Below are 27,516 nucleotides of genomic sequence, written 5' to 3'. Positions count from 1 at the left end.
CTACACAGGCAATTCTTGTCATCAAAAACAGCCAAACAAAAAGTTAAAACAGTAGTCAACCCTTCTGGCTTACCACTGAATAGCAATTGCTTCTTCTGTATATTATGTGATTTAAGCATAGTCTAAAGATTTACTTATTTATTATATATACAATGTTCTGTCTGCACATATTCCCTGCAGGCCAGAAGAGGGCACCAGATCTCATTACAGATGGTTGTGAGTCACCATGTGGTTGCTGGGAGTTGAACTCAGGACCTTTGGAAAAACAAGCAGTGCTCTTAACCTCTGAGCCATCTCCTCAGCCCTTAAGCATAGTCTATAATGGTGGTAATGACATTACAGTACAAGAAGGAAACTGGCTGATGAGTGAAACTGAAACCACAGATGAAAAACCTATAACCTATAAATTTTACATCTTTCTTGTTTCCAGACCAGTACAATAAGGGTTACTGCCCCAAATTAGACTGCTAAGTTCTGATGGACTCTACCATACTTGGCCAGAATTATAGCAGTTCCTGTATGAAGTTGCTTCTTGAGATTAGGAATCAAGTTGTCTATTACTTCTATAAATTGAAGGCTTAGATGGATGAAGACTTACCCTTATGGTACCCTCCTAGGCCTCAAATGCCAAGAAGGACATTTCAAGATGTTAAACATCTCTTTAACAGTGTTTAATTTCTTGAAATTTCCTGCTTCTGTGTTACCAGAGAACTGTTATTTGAAACTACCTAGTCCTGTTTATCTCTATAAAATTAACTTTATTTCTTTCTGCCCTCACGTGTTTCTTTTCCACTATAGATGTCACTGAGTCATCAGTAATAATTACCCAACAGGGGCTGGAGAGATGTCTCAGTTGTTAAAGTCTAGGCTCACAACCAAAAATAATTACCCAACAGAATCACTACTTTGTCTAAGAAATCAGCCAATTACTTTTCAATTCTGCCTTACTCAATTTCTTAGGGAATGGAGAAAATAAGAATGATATGGGACAAAATATTATAGAAATTACCTCTAGCTAAATTTTTGATGGAGTCTATTTCCCACTGAAATCCTAATTCCCTCAACCTACACCATCAGCATTACTTTCAACACTCTCATATTCCTAGTTCTACAAGAATAGCTGACTAAGCTCTGGGAGCAGCTTTCTATGGCTTTTCCATCTAAAGTCTAATATCTTAAACATTACTCCAAAAGATAACAGTCCCACATTCTACTTGGCAACCTTATCACTTTTGGTGTACCACATTTTGTTCTAACTTGTTTTTCTTGCTGTTATTAAATTGTCTAACTAAAAGCATCTCAAGTAATGAACATATTTAAGTGGCTAATATTGCCAGATCACAACCAACAATTGTAGCATCTTAGGCTAGAAACTCAGGCAAGGAATGGAAGACAAAAACCACAGGGAAACTTTGTTTACTAGCTTTCTCTCTTACTTGGTCACTGCCTTGTGCTCAGTTAGCTTTCTTACCTATCTCAGGCCCACTACTTAGAGTACTGCAACCTAGTGGGAGAGCCTTTCCACATCAATCATCCATCAACACAGTTTCTCAAAAACAATAACTAGCAATTCTGATCTGGGCATAATAACTTCAATTGATGTTTCCTCAGATGACTCTAGGCTACATTATTTTGACTACTGAAGCTAATTAAGACAAAGAGACAATAATACATGAAAATGTTTTAAAAACAAAAAATGATATAGTAACCATATCAATCACTTGAGCAGTAAAACCCAAATGCCAAGATAGCAACAACTGGAAAACATAGATAGATATATTAGCAATGAAGAGAAGTGAGCCTGAAAGATCAAGAAGAGAAAAGTAAAACTGTCTCTCCACAGAAACTTCCCAAACCAATGAATGCTCAAAGAGTCACAGCATAATATAAAAAAATGTTCTGGGGGAAATAAATAAATAAATAAATAAATAGTGAACTTCTATCATTTTCCAGAGGAAAAACCAAATTTAAGTGACAATAAAGTCAACAGCATAAGATGGCACCACTGACCAAATAAGAGAAAAAGAAATACCTACAAATATTATCATAATCCCTTAAATAAGAACTGCAGAATTCTAATCAAAATGGATCCACAAGGAATCACTGGCTAGCCCTCATTCTGTGAACTCTTTGGTAATAGAAAATGGATTAGATGAGGATGGCTTTTCTAACTGAATTTGACAGATTCTCTTGAAAACTTCTGATTTTTTTTTTCATGTTTTTGAGACAGAGTTTCTCTGTGTAGCTTTGCACCTTTCCTGGAACTTACTTGGTAGCCCAGGCTGGCCTCGAACTCACAGAGATCCACCTGCCTCTGCCTCCCAAGTGCTGGGATTAAAGGCATGCGCCACCATCACCTGGCCCGATTTTTTTAACTTTATAGAAAATAAAATTGATTACTAAAAGTATCTCATTCTCTTATGTAAAGAAAATGTTAATTGTTAGGATCATTTAGGAATCATTTATTTCCTGTAACTGATGATTACCTATAAGTCTGCATCAAACTGAGGAAATGAAAACTTTTCCAAACCAAATGCAACATAACAGATTTTTAATAAAATAGTGTATGATTTGTATTATACACCTAAAGCAACTTGTTTTGCTCAAATTTCTTATGATTCACAAGAACTTTTGGAAAAAAGTTTGTCCCCACATTTTATGTATGTTTGTATGTGAGAAAGAGTTTGATCTATTTCTACAAAGGCGGTATACAAGAAAACAGGGTGTCATAACTCTGGGATCTAGAGTAGCAAGTTGTTATAAGCCTCCAAACTTGGATACTGAGATATGAACTCAGTTCATCCCCAAGAAGAACACTTGCTTTGCCTCCTGCCCAGCAACATAGAACTTTTTATCCAATAAACTAAACAGCTTTTCCCAGATTCATTGCAAAGTAGGCAGTCTGAATGGTTTCAAAAGATCCAGAAGCCACTAAGAAGCTAAGAATGGTGGATGCCATAACCACAAGGCATCCACAGCTGAGATCTGTGGAAAATCAACACAACACAGAAAAAACTGAGATAACATCAAAAACGGTGCAGTTTAGAATACTAATGTAACTAAATAGATCTCTGTCCATGAAAACAAAAGTTACAGAGATGCTTGTTTGAACTAAATTGTTAACTGCAGAAAGTTTTGGTTGTAAAACATCTCTTCATATTTGGAAGTGAAAGCCTGATACAAGAATTTTTTTGAACATTTTGAATGTAAAATAATGAGATAAAACTACAAAAATATTTTGGTTAAAGATTTCTTAATATTTGGAAGGCTAGTACCAGAATGTATTTGAATTTGGGGACTTAAGGAATGAAATGAACAATAGTGATTTCATTGCACTGGGATAATTTTGAATTTACTAAAGTGATGTCCTGGGAACTGTTTTCTGGGATTATCTGTGTTAAAAATGAAACTGTTAAAATGAAGAAATTTATTGTTTCTACCTAGACTCAAGATACAGTTTTGTGTATGCATATATGCTGGTGATTCATGAATTGTTTTCTGCTAAAAGTGGAATTATTTTATGGAAAAGTTCATGTAAAAGTAATTACTTTGGGGGGGGTTCAAGACAGGGTTTCTCCGTGTAGTTTTGGTAAAAGTAATTACTTATGGAAGTGGTTTTATGGTACAAATGGTACTGTTTAAATGGAAAATTAGGATTGAGATTTTGCTTAAAGAATATAGAGAAAGGGGAGAGTTAATAATATTCCTTAGCCTATTTAATGTAAAAAATATTTTCTTGTTATTTGAGTGGATTAATGTTATGTTTTGCTAGTAAGAAATGTATATCATTAAACTAAGATTACTTTAAAGTGTAATGAGTTTTATTATAAAACTGCTTTTGGATTTTTTTTTTTTTTTTTGGCTTTTTGAGACAGGGTTTTTCTGTGTAGCTATTGTGCCTTTCCTGGAACTCTCCCTGTAGACCAGGCTGGCCTCGAACTCACAGACATCTGCCTGCCCTGCCTCCCAAGTGCTGGGATTAAAGGCTTGCACCACCACCCACCTGGATATTTTGCTAAAAATTTTCAAAGTGTTAATGGTTAGATTGAGAATATTGCTTGTCAATATGGACTTGTAGGAAAATGTGTAAGTTTGGGTTTTCTAACTAGGTTTGAGTTTGTTTAAAAAATTATAAAGAAAAGGAGGAGTTATAAGAGAATTAAGGTTGAATTATGTTTGCAGAAATTATGTTTAACCTATTGATATTAATGTACCCTGGTTTTGTAGGGTTAAGGAACTATTTAAGTTTGACATAAAAACATCAAAAGTTTTTCCTATGTTCTGTTAGCAAGAAATTCAAATGATTCTATTAAGAGTTAAAGTTGTAAGACTAAGAAAATTGTTAATTATATACAGCATCATTTATGTTAATTCAAATGGTTCTATTAAGACTTGGCTTTGAGTTGTAAGATTGGAAGAATTGTGACTGTGTATAGGAATATTTATGTTAACCTATTGATGGTAATGATGAGGCTAAGGGATTCTTTAAGTTTGCAATTGCATTACGTTTTTGGTTTAGAAAGGGCTTGAGGCAGCTAAAGACTGCTGTAGTAACCTTGGACCTAATCCAAAAGATAAATGCCATCTTTATTATCCTCTACTCCCATACTGGGAGGTAAAAGCTATGGATATTGCTGTAAGCCATTATTAATTATATATATATATATATATATATATATATATATATATATATATATTAAGAAAGAGGGACCTGTGGGGCCCGTTTTCAGGCTCCTCTTGGATTTACCCAGCAGGTACACATAGAGAGGATGATTAGGACTACAAGCCTGAGTGCAGGTGTCTGAAATGGTCTGCACTTGCATGGGCTTGAGTCAAGGGGCGGGGCGAGGTCTTTTGCTCAACTCCTTGACATCTCTATAAATACCCTGGGGCAGATACAGTCGGGGCCCTATGGAATAGGTTCCAGGCCCTCTGAAGGCTGTCCTTTATTTTCTATCTGTTCACCTCCACAGTCTAAATCCTACTAGCTAATATTTCCTGCTACTCACACTCAAGAAAACTCTGGGGAGCTGTGGGGTTGGTGGGTAAATGCCCCGCAATCCAAATGTCTTGATGGTTGATTTTATTTTCCTGGAAAGACTAAAACAAAACCTAGCCCAAACCCTAACTTTGATGTGTTCCTGTTTGGCAAGTTATATCTGATCAAATGAAAAGTACTTGTTAGTCTTAGAAGTTAGATTAGATTGAATAGTCATGCTGGATGATGAACTATAACCTCTTCTAATCAAGGGGTCTTTCTTGTTCAAATCTTATCTTCATAACATATGCTTTTTTAATTCTCCTACAATTTTTGTTTTATTTTCTAAAGCTCTTCTGTCATCCAGACAGTATGCTTTTTTGCAATAGACAACGGGTCTTTAATTGCTCTGTAGAGGAGTTTCCCTCGTAGAAAATGAATGAACCAAATTTGACATGGGAGGCCTGCAAGAGACCCTCAGAGGCATTTCCCAAAACAGCAAAGGTCTTGTCTGTCTCTTGTTGATTCAGATTCATTGGCCCAATGTCAGCTTTGGCCTCACCTTCTATATACTCCAGAAAGAGGCAGAGGCAGGCAGATCTCTGTGAGTTCAAGTCCAGCCTAGTCTATAATGAATCCTAGGACTGGCCCCAAAGCCATACAGAGAGACCCTGTCTCACAAAACCAACCAAACAAACAAACAAACGTACTCCAGGAGGGAGAAAACTTCTGCTTGGATTATTCCTAGAAAAAAACATTGTTTCTAGGAATGCCCTTTCTACAATCCCTGTTTAGGTGACTTGACTTGCCACAATTCAAACACGTAACATTTTTAATTTTTCTTCAAGGCTTGGGATATCATCTTTCCTATTCAAGCATCATCATGTTATGAGATTCAATATTGACTGTATCTCAGATCCATTCTGCTATGGAGGCTGATCTTGCTTTTAAAAGCTTAATTACCCTTCTGCATTGTAAATTAGCATTTTCTCAATCCAAAGATTTAATTACCAAATGTATTCCTTCTGAACTTGGTATCATTCCATTTACAGCTGAAGTCAATTTTTATAAAAAAGTCAGTGAAGTTATTTTGGGGCCCTCTAGAACTCTAGTAAATTACTCAATTCTCTGACTTCTTCATTCTATGACGAGCATTCAAAGCTGTTGCACAGCATAGAGCCTGGGTGTGGTCATCATACAAAGAATGTTTTTGTACATCAACATAATCACCCTCTCTAAGAAGTTGGGAGATTTCAATACTTTTAGCCCTACTTGAATGTTCAATAGTCCTAATCTCTATTCTCCACCAGGTATTCCACTATAATTGAATGAGGACCAGGTTCCAATATCACAGTAACCAAGTCTCTCTAGTCTTGTGGGACAATTCTGTTACTAATTGACCATGAATTTAACATCTGTTCACAAAAGATGAATGCATATCATAGGAAACAATCACTTCCTTTAATCTCCCCAAATCAAACATTTCCACTGGAATGCAGTCGACTCTTATGCAGTCTTAGTGATACCTGTCATTTTGCAGTTGTTCTGTAAGGAGAGTAGATAATACATTAAGGTTGATTGTTTGAAAACCTAGGGTTGTTCCTCTCTAATTTGATAGCATAATGCTGAGGTTGGTTCTCCTTTAAATTCCTCTGTCTGCATCTGAATATCTCTATGATCGTTTTTAATAAGTTTTTCTAAGGCCTGCATCCTGGAACTCACATCAACCAACTTTTTTAGAGATAAACCAAGAATTATCAAACCAACAATAAGGGTTATCAAAATGAAAATTAACATTATATATATCCCAATAAAGTTGTTACCCCTTCATTTAGCTGTTCTATTTTTAAACCACTCATTGTATAACCATACAGACACCTCCTTCCATCATAATAGTCTTTCCCATTTTATAATGTTAAAAAAAAAAACCTCTCTCTTTTAACTAACCCCCCCTTAAGAATTCCCAACTGTGGCACCAAATCTGCTGATGACCACAGTGAAGATAACAGTGAAGTGTGAGGCTGACTTCTGCTGCATAGAATAGCAGAAGCCAGAGTGAGTGTCAAGGCAGCTACCTAGTTTGGCAGCAGCCTGTAGTAGGAATCTTAAAGAGTTCTTATTAATGAAATCAAACCCGAGGCCAGGTTATTGGGGTGAATGCTGGAAGATCAGAGAAGCAGAACAAGCCACAGCTATCTCACCTTGCTAGTTCCTCAGGTGATCCTGTTTCCTCAGGCTGGAAGCTTCTGAGTCCTCCTCCACATGAATCTCAGCTGAACTGTGTTGCTCCAAAGCCTGAATGCTTCTCCAGCCAAAATGCTTAACCAAATGCTTAACTAACTTAGTTCCTGGTCTTCAAGCCTTATATACCTTTCTCTTTCTGCCCCCACTCCCTGGGATTAAATGCTGGGTTTCTAGGATTAAAGGCATGAGTCACCATGCTTAGCTGTTTCTAAAGTGGCCTTGAACACACAGATATCCACCTGGCTCTGCCTCCCAAGTGCTGGGATTAAAGGCGTGCACCACCACCGCCCAACTTCTGTTATGGCTTACTCTTCCCATTTTCTAGCCACCATTTTTGGCTTTGTTCTAGTGGCTGTCTGTTCTCTGACCCCAGATATGTTTATTTCGTGGAACACACAATATTTCAGGGAACACAATACCCACCACAGCAGCCCAAGGAGAAGTGTTAGAGACCAAGATGTCAGGAACCAAACATGAACCATGGAAAGTACTAGCTAGGCCAGAGAACAAATCATAAGCCCACTGCCCCTTCCCAGAGCAGTATCACCCGTTTACTAATCAAAGGCCCCCAAAGATAAGAGAACATCCCACAGTCAGGTGCCATGACAACTGAACATAAAGAGCATTCCATGGTCAGGTAGCCTAGCAACAGAACAAATGGCCCCTGACCAGTGACCTTAGCAGACATCTTGCAGTTGCACGACCTGCACATCTCCCACGTCTTGCACCCCTTCCACATCCCTTCCCCTTCCCTCCTGCCTGTCCCCTCCCGTCCTGTGCTATATAAGCCTTGCGGAGAAAAATAAAATCTGCAGCTTGATCAGAATCCTGTCTTGCTGTCATCTCTCGTGTCCTCTGTTACTTCATTTGCTCCCACAGGTGGGTCACCCCCCCTCATTGAAACCCTGCTGGCCGGGGCAGAGAAGGTCCAGTGAAAGCCCACAACCCACCTTGAGAGAAGAAGTCAAAGAGCCAGCTGTCTGCACAGGGGAATGTGCAAGAGCAGCTAATTCCTGTGGCATCTGGAGCCCAAGCACATGTGGAGTTCAGTGCAGAGAGGCTGCAACCAAAACCTCCCAAACTCACTCAGGGATTTGGGGGGGGGGGGGACCTAGCTGGTGTGACAGTGGCTCAGGTGTGAGCAAGTGCCTGCAGCTCTGTCATATGCTGGTGGCTACACAGCCACTAGCAAGTGGTTTTTGTGAACTCATTCTCTAAATGTTGGATGCCTGATGATAACAATCCTAATAAGTCTTGACAGTAAAAGCCTGGAGTCAGATGTTGAGGGTGAAAGCTGAAGAGAAGAGAGAGAAGAGAAGAAGAGCAGACAGCCACCAGAAACCTCATATCTCTATGAAATTTCAGACCGAATGGCTGGTTGAGATCCTGACTCAGCAAATCTTATATTCCTGTCTCCACCTCCCAATTATGCTGGGATTAAAGGCATGATCCTCCTATGTGCTTGGATTGAAGATGAATCCCACCACCACCTGGCTCTGTTATGTTCAATCTCATGTAGTCCAGGGTGGCCTTGTACTCCTGATCTTGCAGCTTCCTCCTCCCAAGAGATAGGATTAAAGGTGTGTGCCACCACTTCTGACCTGTATGCTTAACTACTGGCTAGCTCCACCCTCTGATCTCCAGGCAAGCATTATTTGTCAGAACATGAACAAAACATCATATAACATCCCAACCACACACAGATTTCCTACCATACAAGATCTACTCCACACCTGGAGATGTGCTCTATTATCTTATGGCTCTAGAATCTACCACAACTTCAGGTGTCCGCTGTAAGCAGTGTCTTCACAGGGTCTGTCTGCAGGTGTTTCAAATCTTTTACATGGTCATCACCTCACCCTGAGCCCTTCAATCTTTGATTGGAAATGCAGATACCAAGGTAGAAAAATCTCAGCAAATTCCCAGTCTGAGCTCCAGTCAGATAACAAGCAAGCAAAGTTTCCATTATTTTTTTTCAGTCTACTGTATGTTGATTCAACTACTAACCTGACAACTTACTGAATTTGAGAAATGCAGAGGGGGAAATAACAAGAGGAAACATGAAGGGGGTGGGAAAGGACAGGAAGAGACAGGAGAGGACCTGAGTGGCCCCAGAATACTGGAGTTGCTTACTGGCAGGTCTCTGAGTCCCAGTATGAGCTCACTGGAAACTCTACTGTCTGGGCAGAGCCTGATGAACTCCTTCTGTTTCAATCCTTGTAATTACTGTTTGTGCCTCAAACCATCATGAATTTTCCCTACATAACAAGGACAGTGAGATATAAGCAGGGAAGGGGCAAAAAAGTATTAGCACCAACCAGTCAGATGCCTGGCAAAGACCCCATCACCTACCCCCACACATCCTGAGACCCTGCCATTATAGAAATGTTGTGGTCTTGGATTTCCAGGCAACTGGAAGTCACAATTCATACAGCTTAGAACTTGGTGTTTACATGCATTATGGAAGAAGACATCTTGAGCCTAGGGCATGAGATTGTCCAGAGGTCCACAGGCTTGATCTGTCCCTGGGGCCTGTTCCCATACCCCATTGTACACTCAGTCCTTGAATGATGATAAAACTCTTAAACTCTTCTGTCTGCTTTCTAAGTTTTGTGATCACAGGGTAAAGAAACCCTGTATTGCTTTGGTGGCTTCTTAATCAGCTTTATTGTTTGTCATGGCATGAATATGTGGACACTCAAAAGTAAAAATTTTCAAGTTAGTAAACATGAATGCTTATAGAAACTAGCCACAGTGGCAGGTGTCATTGTTGATCACACTGTATGCATAGTTAGGATCCAGAGAATGATCATTGTTACATAACCCACTAACAATAGAAGTGCTACCACTTCTGGAAGTGAAAAGAGTCTTCTCATCACAATGAAATCAATAAACAAGCTAATCTCATAAGCACACCCCAGAGAATAATGTTCTAGATAAACCCTCAAGGTAAGCCTAGAATAGTGTTCTTTGGCTGATTCTAGATCTTATGAAGTTGAAAATCAGTATTAACCATCACACAAAATTAAGAAAATTTGTTGTGTAGACTGAGAAAACATTACTTTTTTACTGGAATCTCAATTACCAATGAGTAATGTTTGAGGACAAAGTATATAAAACCTTTTGAGTATGGACTTATTACTTTCCCAGATGTAAGCAGCAATTTTCTGAGGATTTCGAGGGTGGGATCATGAAACTCTTCTAGAGTAAGGCACAGTGCAGACCTCTCCTGAAATATGCTTTTACCTTATTGAGTCAGAATCCTACCCAAACCTCCTCAGGAACTGACCTAAGATCTCCTTTTATTACCAAAGAGGATAGAAAGAGATAGACAGAGAGAGAGAATGAGACACAGAGAGAAAGAAAGATACTCCCCAAATACCCATTGAAAAGGAATTTCATGGTTACCAAAAATCTAACATGGCTTTGTCTGTCTCTCTCATAAGACTACACACTCCCAAAATCTTTTCTTTATACTAATATCTGTGAAATCCATGAAAAACATCTCTTTTTAGCCAGGCGTGGTCACATGAGGCAGAGGCAGGTGGATCTCTTCAAGTACCAGACCTAACCCATCTACTACATAGTGAGTTCCAGGTATGATAGGGTCAGAAAGTGAGACTGTGAGTCAAAACAGACTCACTCCAAAAATCTGTTTTTAATCAGTTTTAGGGCTGGGAAAGTGGTTTAACAGACACATCTTGCAACTATCCATATACTTCTGCATTATAAAGCTGGTTGCAACAGTGCATGCCTATATTTCAGTGCTTTGAAGACAAGAAAAACGGCACTCAGGAGAAATCCTGCAAGCCTATGGACAGATGATAGTAAAGTAAGGACCCTGTCATGAACATGTTGAAGGGAAAAGACCAACACCTAAAGTTGTACTCTAACGTTAACACCCACATCATGGCAAATACACACACCTATCCACACTTAAATGAGCACACACATACCGACAGTCATTAAGTAAGTAAATAATACTATTCCAGTTAATGTGGCACACACCTTTTACTCCAATACTTGGGAGGCAGAGGCAGGCAGAATTCTAAAAGTTTAAGGCTAACATCATCTACATTCTGAGTTCAAGAACAGGCAAAAATAAATAGACCCTGTCTCAAAATAAAATTCCAACTCTGATTTATGTTGACCCATCCTGAATTCCCTTTCCAAAGTGCATTAAAAAAATCTCAACTTAACCTCAACAGAGGTTCCTATAAACATCTACTTTCCTATAACACAGCATCGGGGGGGGGGGGGGATATATCTCTGACTCTCACCTTTCCACAGAATTGCTATTTTTGTCTGACCATTCTCAAATCTCCCTGAATAGTTTTAAAAGAGCCCACTAAGGACAGAAATGGGTGTACAGTATATTTTAGTAACACACTAAAGATAGAGGCAGGAGGACCACTGTTAGTTTGAGGAAAGCTTGTGTTATATAGATACACACACACACACACACACACACACACACACACACACACACATACACTGAAATAGAGGAATAAAACTGAGTAACAAACAAAAGGCACAGGCTGTTCAGGACAACATCTCTAAAGTCATTTCAGGTGGCAGCACTGGTCACTGTCACATCATTCTCAGAAATAAAAATAGCCATGCATGGTAGTAGAGTCAGGCAGTTCTGCTTGAATTCCAACCAGCTTGTCTATCTACTTAGTAAGTACGATAGTAAGACATGTCTTAGATAGACACGTCTTAGTAGTGTGCATGGGCATACACACACTCTTATACATATAGCTGACTATAATTTTGATTTATTGTTTGAGACAGGATATCATTAGAAATCTCCAGCTAGTCTAGAATGCACAATGCATAGTTTAATGGATAACAATTATTGAATATTTTTAAACAAATTCCAGTAAACATTTTATTCTATACCTTTGCCTCGTTATTTAAAGCATCGCAGCTTTCTATAAAAGAGGGACCCTCCAAGCAATTTTCTTTATATTTACTTACATTTCAAGAGAACTGCAAGTGAGAGAAATTTCATAATCCTTATATTCCTAGGTTATTTTCCTCCATCCAATCATTCTATGAAATCATTGTCAAGTTTTTCTTGAACTATTTCTAATTTAGAAACATTTTATATAGTTTGTAAATTATGGTGTTTGCACATTTTGTTTTAATGCTAAGACTCCAACCAGGGAAGCTGAAACAATGCATAATAAAGTAAATATTCTGGCTACCAGTAACCCCATGAATTTTTAGGAATGTTTTTCTAAAATAGTTAAATATTTCCTAAATATTGTATTGGATTTTTGGAATACTCCCCTTGTTTTTAATTATTCTGGGACCAAAAAGAAGGTTGTTAATACACAATTGAATTATACTATTACTTATTATGCTATCAAAACATTGAGTTAAGTAGCTATTATTGTATGTTGCATGAAATAAAGAATGAATATACCAGATTACTAAGTTTTCTTTTAATAACATGAGGGGCAACTACAGAAGCCTATGCATAATATGATTTTATCAAAATTAAAATTAATAGTCTTTCTTATAATATTTCCTCTCTAAAAGGTAATGAATCGTGTACTGCCTTAGTTAGGGTTTCTCTTGCTATGAGGGGACACCATGACCATGGCAACCCTTATCAAGAAAAAGCATTTATTTTGAGAGGCTTACATTTTCAGAGGTTTAGTCCATTATCATCATGGTACAACATGATGGCCTGTGGGCAGACATGGTGTTGAAGGAGCTGGGCATTTGTACATCTTGACCCACAGGCAACAGGAAGTGGTCTTTGACACTGGGTGTGGTCTGAGCATATATGAGACCTCAAAGCCCACCCACATAGTGACACACTTCCTCCAACCAGGTCATACCCACTGCAAAAAAGCCACATCTCCTAATAGTGCCACTCCCTTTCAGATTATGGAGGCCAATTATATTCAGACACCCACAGGTACTAAGTATTAATGTTCACAAGGATGTATGATATGTCCTCCTGTGTGAGAAAACAATGAAACCATACTATTGAGAAAGACTAGAAGTATAAGTTTGTTTCGAAACTAGAATTTATTAGACAATGAAATTTTCAGTAGTGCCCACCCAAGGGCCCAGACATGAAGTACTCAGCTTACATTTAACCAAATTGGGAATAATGAAAAGGATACTCCTTCTCTTCCAATGGGACAGGGAGACTGGTGAGGCTCTTCTTCAATACCAGCTATGCTCTTTGAGATGCCTGTTTTAATATCTTTGCTGGACAGCTATCCTCTGCAACTGCAGGGCCCTGGAAGAGGAGACTTGGTTCTACAGGAAGACATCACACAAAAGCTGGGAACCCAAAGCCACAGCTAGCAGGGTAGACAGACCCTGATCCCTGCCAGTTCTCAGGTGAAGGAGAAAGCATGGCCAGCAGACATATTAACATAAGGTGAAGGGTCTAATGAGACCCTAACCCTAGACAAAGCTCTACACAAAACTAGTAACTGTTGAGAGAGGGAGTATTAATCTTTCCCAGACATGAACCTCCTAGATGGTTATCTAAAACCAAGTGGTCTGCCCTGAAATCATATAAATACATGAAATACCAAATGGACAGAGAAGCTTCTATTTAATTATTTATGTGCATAGATATATAAATATATGTAATAATAATAACAAAAGAAAGAAGGACAACCAATTTGAGACAGAGTAAGTAGGGCATGAAGTGATTGGAACGAGGAAGGAGAAGGGAGTTGCTATGTGTTTATATTTTAAATATTAATCATGAGGCATAGAGCTAAATACAGAACTCTCAGAAAATAAAATACAAATGGCTGACAAACAATTAAAAGTGTTTAACATACTTCACTATTGGGGAAATGCAAGTTACAACTTCTGTCCCTGTGGAAGTTGGTGTTAAATCTTCAGATATGTGTTTCAATTGTAATACCCAAAATGGTCACAGAATTATAGAATTCCATGGGAATGGCTATGAATAGAAAAGAGTTAGAATGCATAGAGAAAAAGGGAAAAATGGCCCAAGTGGGGTAAAGTGTGATGGGGGAGTGGAGGTAGACCTCAAGAGTGAGAAGGGAAAGAGATTAACGAAAGAAAAGATCTTTTGAAAAAGACATAGGAAATTTCTGTATTTAATGTCACTAACTCATACTCAAATGCAGAGAAACACAAACACACACTAGAAAGGAAAACAGGGAGAGACGTGAGAGACACAGAATTAAAATGCAGATACTCTGAAACAGACCAAAAATGTCCCTACTAGACACCAGAGTGCAACAAATAAAACTCTATGCCATGTACAAGTTCCTTCTTTTGGAGTTCTTGGCAATCGTGTACCAAAGAAGCCTCAAACATTACACTGTATTGTTATAGCCCTTGGTCATTCTCAAGAAATTGATGGTAAGACTCTATTTCTGAAGACACCATATACTTGAGTCATAGAGCATGGCAAAATCAAAATGGTAAAGACGCAAAAGCTTTATCTCTACCAACTTGCATGTATAGTCCCAGAAGGTATGATTCAAGCAACTGGAGGAGACAAGTAATTATCAGTCTTGTCCAACTACAAATACTTCAAGCTACAGTAATGACTGACCTGGCAAGACCTGCCAACTTTTGCAATAGAAGCACAAATATCATGGGGGTAAACAATGACTTCCACAATAGCCGGGCAGTGGTGATGCATGCCTTTAATGCCAGCACTAGCAAGGCAGAGCCAGGTGGATCTCTGTGAGTTTGAGGCCAGCCTGGTCTACAAAGTGAGTTCCAGGAAAGGCGCAAAACTGCACAGAGAAACCCTGTCCCCAAAAAACAACAACAACAACAACAAAAGTCTATACTTTGATATCAATAACACTGCATTATCAGCACTTTTTACAATTTGCTTACATTTAATCATAAAAAAAACAAAGCACCAACAAAATGTACCTCTAAATATAGTAGCAAGTGCCTTGAAAGGTAAAAATTAAAAATTGTTATTTTATGAGCAAAGCAAAGCAAATGTGGCACACTTAATGTTACTTCACACCACAAATATCACTGTTTTTAATTAACATGCAGAAATCGAACTCCTTCTCTTGAAAAATATTTAAGTATCTACACAATGACCTATAGAACAATGTGATTAGAGAGGGCAAAAGCAACAAAATTATGTCATAAGCAATAATTTCCAAACAGGTTGATTCTAAAATTTGAGGATATTTCTATTTACATATGATCACCAAGACACCTGGGAGTACACAAATAAAAAAACTACCTAGAACCAGTCTACATAGTATACAATATGGAACTGAATAAAAGTTATGCTGGACTGCATTAAGTCCTTGGAAGAAAAGCAAATCTATGTATGCTTAATGCTTTAAGGATAAACAGGCAAGACCATCTGAGTCAGATCCTTAGACACATATACAAATTATCCTGCCAAATAAATAAAAGTAATAAAACATATGAGAGAGCTAAGGAGTTACCTCAGACAATAAACACAATTGCAACCAAGGCTAAAGACCTAGTTTGATCCACAAGACCCACATGTCAGAAGGAAACAAATTCCCTATAGTTGCCATCTGGCTTCTACAGAAGCACTGTGAGATCTGTGGGCATGTGAACAGTAGAACATTGAACACATGTGTTTACATTAACGATACAGGTGGTATGCTTTTGTTCTTTCATTCCTCTAATGATAGGACACTTGCTGGTACCCTATAGACATCACTCCTAACTAACTTCTGCCCCACTAAACATTCCTACTAATGCTCTTAACTGAAATGGCTCTTCTGAATCTTATTCCTCTCTAAGACTTCAATCAGCCTATTTAAGTAACAAAATTCAACTTGCCTTCTAGGAACTAAAGTCAGTCACATTAATGAACTCCTAGACATTTTCACTTCTCACTATTCCTAAACTTGAATTTTTCTTTATATTTTGCATGTGTTTTCATATGAAGATTCACATGCGTGTATGGGGTGCAATGTTCATGAAGGGGCCAGAGGACAACTTGTGGTGTTATCCCTGACATGTCATAATGAGATTTGCTTCAAAAATAAAGATCAAAGTGTATGACACCTGGAGCAGGCCCTACCCACATCCAAAATTTCCCTGTTTTACACCTTTGAACAAAATCATCAAATTAGTTAAAAGGCAAATTTAAGAAAAGGCTAGATTCTTTCATAACCAAATCTTTACAAGACTTCAGAAGAGGGTCAAAGTATTTAAAAAGAGTAATGCTAAAAGATGAGGGTTATTTATTTATTTGTTTACATATTTTGTTACTTGTTTTTATTTTCAGATAGGGTCTCACTACACACTCCATGCTGGCCCTAAAGTCACAGTCTGTTTCCTGCTTGGCTTTTTTTCAACACTGCACAGATAGGAATATTTGGGAAGAGGAACTTCAACTATAGGGTGTTTTCTTGATTAGTGACTTCTGAAGGAGGGTCCAGCACACTGTGGAGCTGCATTTTGGGCAGGTGGTACTGCGGTGTATAAGAAAGCAAAGAGAATTTTTAGATGACTGTTTTCTATTGAGAGGGATAAAGAAGGGATGGGGATTTGGATGGGAGGGGAAGATCTGGGAGGAGTTGCGGAAGGGGAAATGAAAATATATTATGTGAAAATCTACTTTCAATTAAAAAGAAAAGAAAGAAGAAAGAAAGCTGAATAAGCCAGGAAGAACAAGCCAGGAAGCAGCGTTCCTCCAGCGTCTCTATTTCACTTTCTGCCTCTAGACTTCTGCCTTGAGTTTCTGACTGACTTACTTGCCTGCATGATGGACTGTGAACTGGACCTGGAAGCCAGATAAACTCTTTCCTCCCCAATCACTAAGTGAACTCAGTGAGTCTAAAATTAGCCCATGAAGTAGAGAAAAGGAAACAAAAGGAGGAAGGGGTGCAGATGAGGAGAAAATAAGGGGTGGATATGATCAAGGTACATTATATTCATGTGTGAAATTCTCAGATAATAAAGGGTGGCTAATGTATGGCTAACAAACCTAAACCTAAGTGTCTGTGAGTCAATAACATTGAATTTCTCAACTGATTTTGGCCAGTTATGAGCCTAGGTAGAAGAAAAGCATCTGTAACATGATATACCCTCTAGCACCTATAAAATAAATGAACACTTCTTAAACCAGAAAACAGCTTTCCCAGAAATGAGCATAAAATGTTCTCAAGGACCTTAAAAGAACATAGACTGGGACTCCATGAAACTTTAACGGTCCCAGGCGGTGGTGGCGCATGCCTTTAATCCCAGCACTCGGGAGGCAGAGGCAGGTGGATCTGAGAGTTCGAAGACAGCATGGGCTACAAAGTGAGTGAGTTCCAGGAAAGGCACAAAGCTACACAGAGAAGCCCTGTCTTGAAAAACCAAAAAAAAAAAAAAAAGAAAGAAAGAAAGAAACTTTAATCCTTATTGATATTTGTCTGGACATTCCTGATACATTGCTACCGTTATACAAAAGTAACTTCACTTAACATAAACACACATAATGTCTTCATACTTCCATAAAATGTATTCTGCATTTAAGTAATCTGAACTCAAAAATCCTAACTTCCAAATGAAGAATCGGAAAAGTCTGTCCCAGTGATTATCTACTTGTAAGCAATATTTGTTAGCAGATTGCACATTTGCTGCAATACACAATTATTAATTTAGACATATAGTGGGGGAGAAAATAACTGGAAGATAAATGAAATTTTACTGGGCACACACCTGTAATCCCAGTTTTTGGAAGGCAGCAAGATTACCCAAGTGTGAGACCTGCCTGGTCTACATAGATGAACTCCAGGGAAGCTACCCATCAACACTAGCTGAAATATATTGATTGATTCATTAATTACAACTTTAAAAACAGTATAAATATAATTTATCTAAAACATTCATTATTCTTTTATTTTTTTTTCATTTTTATTTTTTATTTATTTATTTATTTATTTATTTATTGGTTTTTCAAGACAGGGTTTCTCTGTGTAGCTTTGTGCCTTTCCTGGAACTCATTTTGGAGACCAGGCTGGCCTCGAACTCACAGAGATCTGCCTGCCTCTGCCTCCTGAGTACTGGGATTAAAGGCGTGCAACACCAACGCCTGGTGAAGACAATTTCTTACACACATGCAGTCTCTCAATACTGTCTACAGGCAAACCTTGAGTCTTTATTCAAAGATAAAATACATAGAAAAAAGGGGGCTGAAAAACTCAGAAATGAAGTCATCTAACAACACAATGATCATCCTACTGTGAGAAAACCACAGATGAAGTAGTAAAAGCTAATTCACAGGATTTATTAAGCAAAGGACTTGATCTATTTACTGAAATCATACCAAATATTTCAAACATCAAACAAGTATTTCTAAAGAAGGAGCAGCTCAGTAGTAGAGCAACTACCTAGCAGGAGCCCTGCCTGGGTTTCACTCCCAGCAAAAAAATTATCGAGAATAATGGAGAATCTAAGATATATAAAGAAATCATAATTGAAAAAGCAAATAAGCTTTTTGCAAGGAAAGCTGAGTAGAAATGATGATTTGGAACTAACTGTACACTTGGGCCAAAAGAGACAGACACAAGTAGAAATCATACAGATCTCAATGAAAAACAAGATTATTCTTCAACTCTGAATCAAAACTTATGCAGTATGAACAAAGGAACAACATTTTCACATTTTTACAGGTTTAAATCATAAGCTGGACAGTGGCTTGTGTGTGGATAACAGCATCAAGACAAGGCGATCCTCAGGTGAATATGGAATTCAAGACCACCCAGGCCTACTAAAGACCTGTCTGTAAAATAAGTAAGTTTGGCCCCAAATTTTTGGCCACATATGTTATTCAACTTTTTTAAAACACAATCAACATTGGCATTTAGTGGTCATATTAAAATAGATCTCAGCCAGGTATGGTTGCATATACTTTAATCCCAGGGCACTGGAGTCAGAGCAAGGAGATCTCTGTGTTTGAAGCCAACCTGCTCTACTCAGCAACTCTAGCGCCACCAAGGATACATATAAGAACCTAAAATAAAGGTCAGACATGCTGGTGTAAGCTTTTATTCCCAACACTTAGGAATCAGAGACAGGAGGATATGTCTGTGAGTTCAAGGACAGCCTAGTCTACATGGCTACATCCAAGGCAACATAGAAAGTGTCAAAAACCCAAACCAAATTAAAACAAGGTCTCTTTTCATTACATCAAAATATTAAAGTTCTTTATTACTTAAACCCTCAAGGGTCTTTAAATTTCAAGTATCTATAATAGGTGTGTCCTTTTATGCTATTGACACAGATTTAAAATGATTCTTCTAAACCACTAATATTCAATACAAAAATATTTTATACATCTTCTCCTCATAGTAGCCAAAGTACTCCAAGTATCAAACATTGCAAATATTTCTGTTAAGGCTACCAAAACAGACTAGTTCTATGAGATCAGAACTTTTCAGGGCTTACTGTTATATCATACAAATAAAGAATAATAAATGGAACATGAAAATCAATCCTGTGTAAATTTGTTCACCACACATATCCTAAACATTCTTTAAATACTAATACTGTTTTTGAAAGTTTCATTGTGGGTTTATGAGTTTTGTTTGTGTGTGTGTGTGTGTGTGTGTGTGTGTGTGTGTGTGTGTGCATGAATATGTGTTTGTGGGTGTATTTGTGTGTGTGGTGGCTGTGTCTGAATATGTGTGAGGTATGTGTGTTTGTGTGATGTGTCTATTGTGTTAGTGTGTATGCTAATTTGTATGTGTTGGTATTTGTGTGTCTGTGCATGTTATTGTGTGTGATATGTGTGCACTCATGGGAATGTAGTGTGTGTATTTGTGTATGTATGACTGTGCGTGTGTGTGAGAGAGTGAAAAGTGATTGAGATGTGTGTGTCTGTTTGGTGTGTGAGTGCAGGTGCATGCTATACCACATGTGTACTGGCCAATGGAAAACTTCAAGACTTGGTTCTTTCTACCCTGGTTTCCCAGGAACCAGCTTATTGTGCTTGTACAACAATGTGCTGGCACCTAAAGTCAATGTAAATATACTGTCTTGTGTGATTGTTTTTCAAACATACAAGAACTAACTGAAGTTTATTACTGAAGCATCCTAGGTCAACTTCATGAGTGGGGAGATTTTAATGCCTAAGATTATTTTACCAAAAGCAATAGTGCCTACGATTCCCCAAACTCACTATATCCACTGGTCTTTGCAGTTGCTAACACCAGTTTCAAACTTTTCCAACTGGGTGGTGGTGGTGCACGCCTTTAATCCCAGCACTTGGAAGGCAGAGGCAGGCGGATCTATGTGAGTTCAAGGCCAGCATGGTCTACAGAGTGAGTTCCAGGAAAAGCGCCAAAGATACACAGAGAAAGCCTGACTTGTAAAAAAAAAAAAAAAAAAAAAAAAATTCTTAATGCTAGATATCAGTTAGATTTGCCTTTGCCACAGGACAAAGCTGACAATGTAAGATAGATACAAATTATAATATCATCCATTAATATAGGCAGGTAACAGGGAAATACTAGCTCTTTGGATCTGACAGTAACTTTACCTATTCAGAGGAATAGAAAGCATATCTCCCCAGCACTCAGAAGCTGGGGAAAAAACTGCCATGAATTGGTGGCCAGACTGGGCTAGATAACAAAACAACAACAAAATTCCCTTCAGGAGAGTAACAGCAGGCCTAAGAATTCAAGTCACTGAAAATCTTTTTATCCTCCAAACAGCATAAGCTAAGCAACACTTTAACTCCATTACTAGGGTTCTAGTTTGGGTAATAACTTTTAAAAACTTATATAGCCACTATGAAAATCAAAATGGCAGTTCCTCAAAAAAGTGGGAATAGATCTCTCCCCAAGATTCCACTATAACACTTTTGGCCATATACCCAAAGGATGTTCCATCCTACTACAAGGATACTACTACAACCCTGCACAGCTATGTTCATAGCAACTCTATTCTTAACAGAAACTGAAAACAATCTAGATATCCCTCAACCAAAGAATTGATAAAGAAAATGTGGTACATTTACATAATAGAATATTACTCAGTTATTAAAACAAGGACATCATGAAACTTGCAGTCATTTGGATGGAACTAGAAAAAAATCATCCTGAGTGAAGTAACTTAGACCCAAAAAAACAAACATGGTATGTACTTCAATATAAGTAGATATTAGCTGTAAAGTAAAGGATAGTCATGCTACAATCCACAGAGCCAGAGAGGCTAATTAACATGGACGGCTCAAGGGGGAACACATGGATCTCCCTGGAAAGAAGAAATAGAATAAATTTTCTGGATGGACTGGGGGTGGCTGGGGAGGAAAACAGAAGTGAGTAGGCTGGGGGGGGGGAGATACAAGGAGAGAGTATGGGGAGAGACTACTGGAACAGGGGAGGGGGCATTTGGGAGTCCATATGGAAACCTAGTGCAGTCTCTGATATATAACTCTCATTGGCTGAACCATTCTCCTTTCTAACTCTAAGATAACAGTAAAACTCACTCTTCTGATATTTCTTGGATTCTATGAAAATGACCCTAGACAGTACTCCGAGGAATGGGGGTTAAGAAGCCTGAACAGCCTTCTCTAATTAGGCAAGGCTGTAGTGGGTAGCCATCCCAGCATTGGCCTGGAAGTTCGAACCCCCACTGAGGCTTCGGTAATGGTCACGCCCACAAGGCGGGGCGGAGGAGGAAGCAGAAGACCAAGGATCGGGAAGAGCTCTCTCTCTTGGTTCCCAAACTCTGGAGGCTGGAGGTAGACCGAGCAGAGTTCTCCAGAGAACACCACCGGACTGCGCTATACCCTTGCCAGACCCTGTAACCTACCCCTTCATTTGTAAGTTACCCCACAAAATAAACCTCCCTTTTAACTACGTGGAGTGGCCTTAATAATTTAACCAATATCTGGCGCTCACGTGGGGCAAATTCCAAAGGCCTAGGCGGCTCCCTCCTTCAGCCTCCTCCCCAGCTGGCGGGTACCTAAAACCGCCTGCAAAGTTCCATTTAACCAGGGGACACCTACACAGTTCCATTCCCGGAAAAAGGGAGCAGCTAGTCCAGTCTCAGTTCCCTAGCTTATCCCCCAGACCAGCGAAAACCGCTGTGAGTGAGATCTTCCCACTCCTCCGAGTGCCGTTTCCCCGCCATCTTGGCTCCTGCCTTCAGCTGCCGCCAGCCAAGGTCACCAGCAGGCCTTGCTTTAGAGCTATACCAACGCCTCCTGCTGGCTGAAAAGTGCTATTGCACCCCCGAAAACCACGGAAAGGTAAGCTTCTTTCAAGTAAAAGTACTTGATAATTTTACACCTTAAAACTGACTAACAAATTTTGAGTAATTCTTGTAATATGGCTGACAACATTACCTCACAAGAATTTAATAACCTTTTTGCCTGTATGCTGAATGACATTTTCCTGGAAATATATGACCTCCCTAAGACATATCTGGCCTGTACCATTTTGACATTCATTGTAATAATTCACACAGTGTTCAAACACTGGTTTAATAATAAGAACAAAGATGAGTCATTATTGGGACTGATACAGGCTTTAAAAGATAACAATGAAGGCTTACAGAAAAAGATTCTGTCTATGGAATCTGCTGACCAGGACTTACATAAAAAGATTCTCTTTCTGGAATCTGCTAACCAGGAATTACAGGTTTTAAAAGATAGCAATGAAGGCTTACAGAAAAAGATTCTCTTTCTGGAATCTGCTAACCAGGATTTACAGGCTTTAAAAGTTAGCAATGAAGGCTTACAGAAAAAGATTCTGTCTATGGAATCTGCTGACCAGGAATTACATAAAAAGATTCTCTTTCTGGAATCTGCTAACCAGGAATTACAGGTTTTAAAAGATAGCAATGAAGGCTTACAGAAAAAGATTCTTTCTCTGGAATCTGCTGGCCAGGACTTACATAAAAAGATTCTCTCTCTGGAATCTGCTAACCAGAATTTACAAAACAAGCTTGTACCCAAAATTGCTTTTATTGATAATAAATATGAGTATTTAATGGATAGAACACTAACTCTCCAGAGTGAAGTTGTAGCTACTCAGACAATATATAAGGAAGAAAAATTATCATTACTTGATAGGATAAGGTCCATGGAATCATGTGTTTCAGAAGAACATAAAAACTTCCATGATTCCATGAAAAATCTGGAATCCCTTACAAGAGAGGAGGTTTACTCCCTGGAACAGACCCTAGGTGCTCGTTTACAAGCCCTGGAGGAAACTCTAAATAAACATGATAAGGGACCTAATAAGCAGAAGGGCAAGACCATACACGTTGTAACATCTCCAAATGGCTCTCATACAATGGCTTATCCTGTTATCATCCATGAGAAGCCAGCAGATGACACACACCCCGAGCCATATACGACATATACATTACAACCAATTTCAACAAGGGACTTTAAAAATATAAAGGAAGCAGTAGTTACATATGGGATACACTCCACATATGTAAAACAGATGTTAAATTCGTGGTCTACCTCACATAGAATCATTCCAGATGACTGGCATCAGTTAATTTCAGCTGTTCTAGAATATAGCCAGCAGTTACAGTGGAAAAGCTGGTTGAGAGAAGAGGCAAGAAATTTAGAACAACAAGGTAAACTCAAAGGTTTTGAGATCTCCCAAGATCAAATACTTGGTGAGGGATGTTTCACTGACAGGAATGTACAAGCCATTTATGATGAGCATACAATATCCCTATGCCGTACAGCAGCTCTAAATGCTTGGGAAAAAATTCCAGAACCTGGAAAAGCAACTGAGGTATACACAAAGATATTTCAGGGACCACATGAACCCTTCACTGATTTTTTACAAAGGCTGAACACAGCTATAACAAAAGCTGTATCAGATAAAGAATTAAGAAAAGTATTAACTGAGTCCTTGGCATTCGACAATGCTAATGCAGAATGCAAAAGAATACTTACACCATTAAAGATCAGATCAGCTCCTTTGGAAGAATGGATTCAGTATACTAATAGTGTTGAATCTCTTAACTACAGTAATGAGGCTTGGATAGGAGAGACAAATCCCAGAGGTGTAAGAAGGCCCCGTGGTACCAAATGTTTTAAATGTGGTACACCAGGTCATATAAGTAAAAACTGTACATGGGGTAATCCTAGAAGTAATACTCCTTCTAGGAATAGCCTAAACAGAAGACCCCAACCACCTCCTGGATTATGTAGAAGATGTGGCAAAGGCCGACATTGGACCAGTGAGTGCAGATCAAAAATAGATATACGAGGCAACCCTTTAGTAGCGGGAAACGCCTCAGGGGGCCTCTTGCAGGCCCCAAAATCAAATGTGGTAAGAACATTCCCAGCCACTGTGGAAGACATTCCTCTCCAGGACAACTGAATAAACCAATGTCTAATGTAAAAACTGATACTGCAATGGATGATAAAACAGCTCTGATAGATGAATCACAGTTTACAAAGAACACAATAAAACAAATATTTTGGCAGACTTCCATAAATGAACAAAGGCCAAAGCTTAGAATTCGAATTAATGGCTTGGTTCTGGAGGGCCTGGTAGACACAGGTGCGGATGTGACTGTAATTACACCAAAATCATGGCATCCAAATTGGCCTCTTCAAGAGGTAGATGTCCAACTTTTAGGAATTGGCACCCTATCTCAGATAAAACAGAGTTCGAGATGGGTTGAATGCATAGGGCCAGAAGGACAGAGAGGAAGGCTGCAGCCATATGTAGCAAATGTAGCAGTAAATCTATGGGGCCGAGATCTGTTACAACAGTGGAATACCCAGATTAAAATTCCTACACTCTCAGAAAAGGAATACAGGTCAATGCATGTTTCTAGGAATAATATCATAAAATGCTATAAAAAACAGTCACCAACTATTCAGGCTATACACAAACAGAGCACAACTGCTGTTGAACTCTCAGAAGTACCAACTGCCTTACCTTTAAAATGGCTAACTAATAAACCTGTCTGGGTTGGACAGTGGCCTTTGACAAAAGAGAAGCTACAAGCTTTAGAACATCTGGTTCAAGAGCAGTTAACTGCTCAACACATTGAAGAATCTACCAGCCCTTGGAATTCTCCTGTATTTGTTATTAAAAAAAAGTCTGGTAATTGGAGAATGCTGACAGATCTGAGAGCTATTAATAAAGTAATTCAGCCAATGGGCTCCCTACAGACTGGGATGCCCTTGCCCTCTCTGCTACCCAAAGAATGGCCTATAATAGTTATTGACTTAAAAGACTGTTTCTTTACCATACCCTTACAAGAAAATGATAGAGAAAAATTTGCCTTCACAGTTCCTAATTATAACAATTCTCAGCCAGTCAAGAGATATCAATGGAAGGTCCTCCCACAGGGAATGTTAAACAGCCCTACCTTATGCCAATACTTTGTGCAAAAACCATTGGAGTTAATTCGTGTAAAGTTTCCACAATCCATAATTTATCACTATATGGATGATATCCTATTAGCAGATCCAAAGTTAGACACATTAGAAAGCATGTTTGAAGAAGTAAAAAAAGTTTTGCCTCGCTGGGGACTGCAAATTGCTCCTGAAAAAATACAAAGAGGAGATTCTATTAATTACTTAGGATATAAGATAGAGTTACAAAAAATTAGACCCCAAAAGGTACAACTGAGGAGAGATCGATTAAAGACTCTTAATGATTTTCAAAAGTTGTTAGGAAGCATTTCCAACTTATTGGGTATCATGGGAATACCCAAAGATGGACTACAAAATTTGGCTAATACTCTAGAAGGGGACAAAGAATTAAATAGTCCAAGAGAATTATCAGCCGAAGCTGAGAAGGAATTGGCTCTAGTAGAAAAGACAATTCGAGAAGCACATGTGGATCGTGTGGATCCACAACTTAAATGTATTCTTGTCATATTCCCCTCCAGACATTCCCCCACAGGTATTTTGATGCAGAGGGAAGATATTATATTGGAATGGATATTCCTACCACGTAAACCAAATAAGAAATTAAAGACTTATATAGTAAAGATCTCTGAATTGATTCAGAAAGGTAAATTAAGACTTCGTCAGTTGACAGGAATGGACCCAGCAGAAATTGTAGTACCTTTAACTAATGAGGAAATTTCGTCACTATGGAAAGATAATGAATACTGGCAGAGAGCCTGTAGTAACTTTTTGGGAGAGATTAACAACCATTATCCCAAAAGCAAGAGAATAGAATTCATAAAGAAGACTGAATGGGTCCTTCCTCACATTGTACGACACAAGCCAATTTCTGGAGTCCTCACATTCTATACAGATGCAAATAAATCAGGGAAAGCAGGATACAAATCAGGAGACTTAAGTAAAGTAGTACAAAGTCCATACAGCTCTGTACAAAAGGCAGAACTGTATGCCGTTCTTATGGTACTGATGGACTTCACAGAACCCCTCAATATAGTCACTGACTCTCAATATGCAGAGAGAGTTGTTTTACACATTGAAACTGCTGAATTTATTCCTGATAATACAGAATTAACTTCATTATTCATACAATTGCAGGAAATCATCAGAAAAAGGGAACATCCTATATATATAACACATATCAGATCCCATACAGGTCTGCCAGGACCTCTAGCACAAGGTAATGATGAGATTGATCAATTACTAATAGGTAATGTGCTAGAAGCCTCAGAATTTCATAAGAAACACCATGTAAATAGCAAAGTTTTGAAGAAGGATTTCTCCATTACTTGGCAACAAGCTAAGGATATTGTGAAAAAATGTCCTACTTGTTCCTTCTATAACCAAACTCCATTACCTGAAGGAAGCAATCCAAAGGGTATACAAAGAAATGAAATTTGGCAGACGGATGTGTTTCATTTTGCAGAATTTGGAAGATTAAAGTATGTACACCATACCATTGACACCTATTCAGGATTTCAGTGGGCAACTCCTATGAGTTCTGAAAAGGCTGATTCTGTGATTACACACCTATTAGAAGTTATGGCCATCATGGGAATACCTGTACAAATTAAGACAGACAATGCCCCAGCATATGTCTCCAATAAAATGAGACAGTTCTTTGCTTATTATAATATAAAGCATGTTACATGTATACCACACAATCCCACAGGCCAAGCAGTCATAGAAAGATCCAATCGAACTTTAAAGGATATGCTAAATAAACAGCAACAGGTAACAATGACTCCTAGAAATCGATTGCATAGTGCTTTATTAACCTTGAATTTTCTCAATGCTGATGAGAAAGGAACAACAGCTGCGGAGAGACATTGGACGACAGACAAAACTCCTGAGCTAAACCAACCGGTTTATTTCAAAGATGTGGTGACCTCAAAATGGAAACCTGGATATGTCCTACGTTGGGGAAGGG

General features: G+C 38.6%; 1 protein-coding gene across 1 annotated transcript in view; it reads right to left on the bottom strand.

Moving 5' to 3' along the window:
- Positions 1 to 27,516, bottom strand: part of LOC118578098 (zinc finger protein 431-like) — a 146,569-nt gene that overhangs the window by 65,563 nt on the left and 53,490 nt on the right. The window lies entirely within an intron of this gene.

The sequence above is a fragment of the Onychomys torridus genome, chromosome 2 (assembly GCF_903995425.1).
Source record: "Onychomys torridus chromosome 2, mOncTor1.1, whole genome shotgun sequence".
Taxonomy (NCBI): domain Eukaryota; kingdom Metazoa; phylum Chordata; class Mammalia; order Rodentia; family Cricetidae; genus Onychomys; species Onychomys torridus.
The sequence above is the reverse complement of the archived record's forward strand: the minus strand, read 5'-3'. Positions and strand labels throughout refer to the sequence as shown.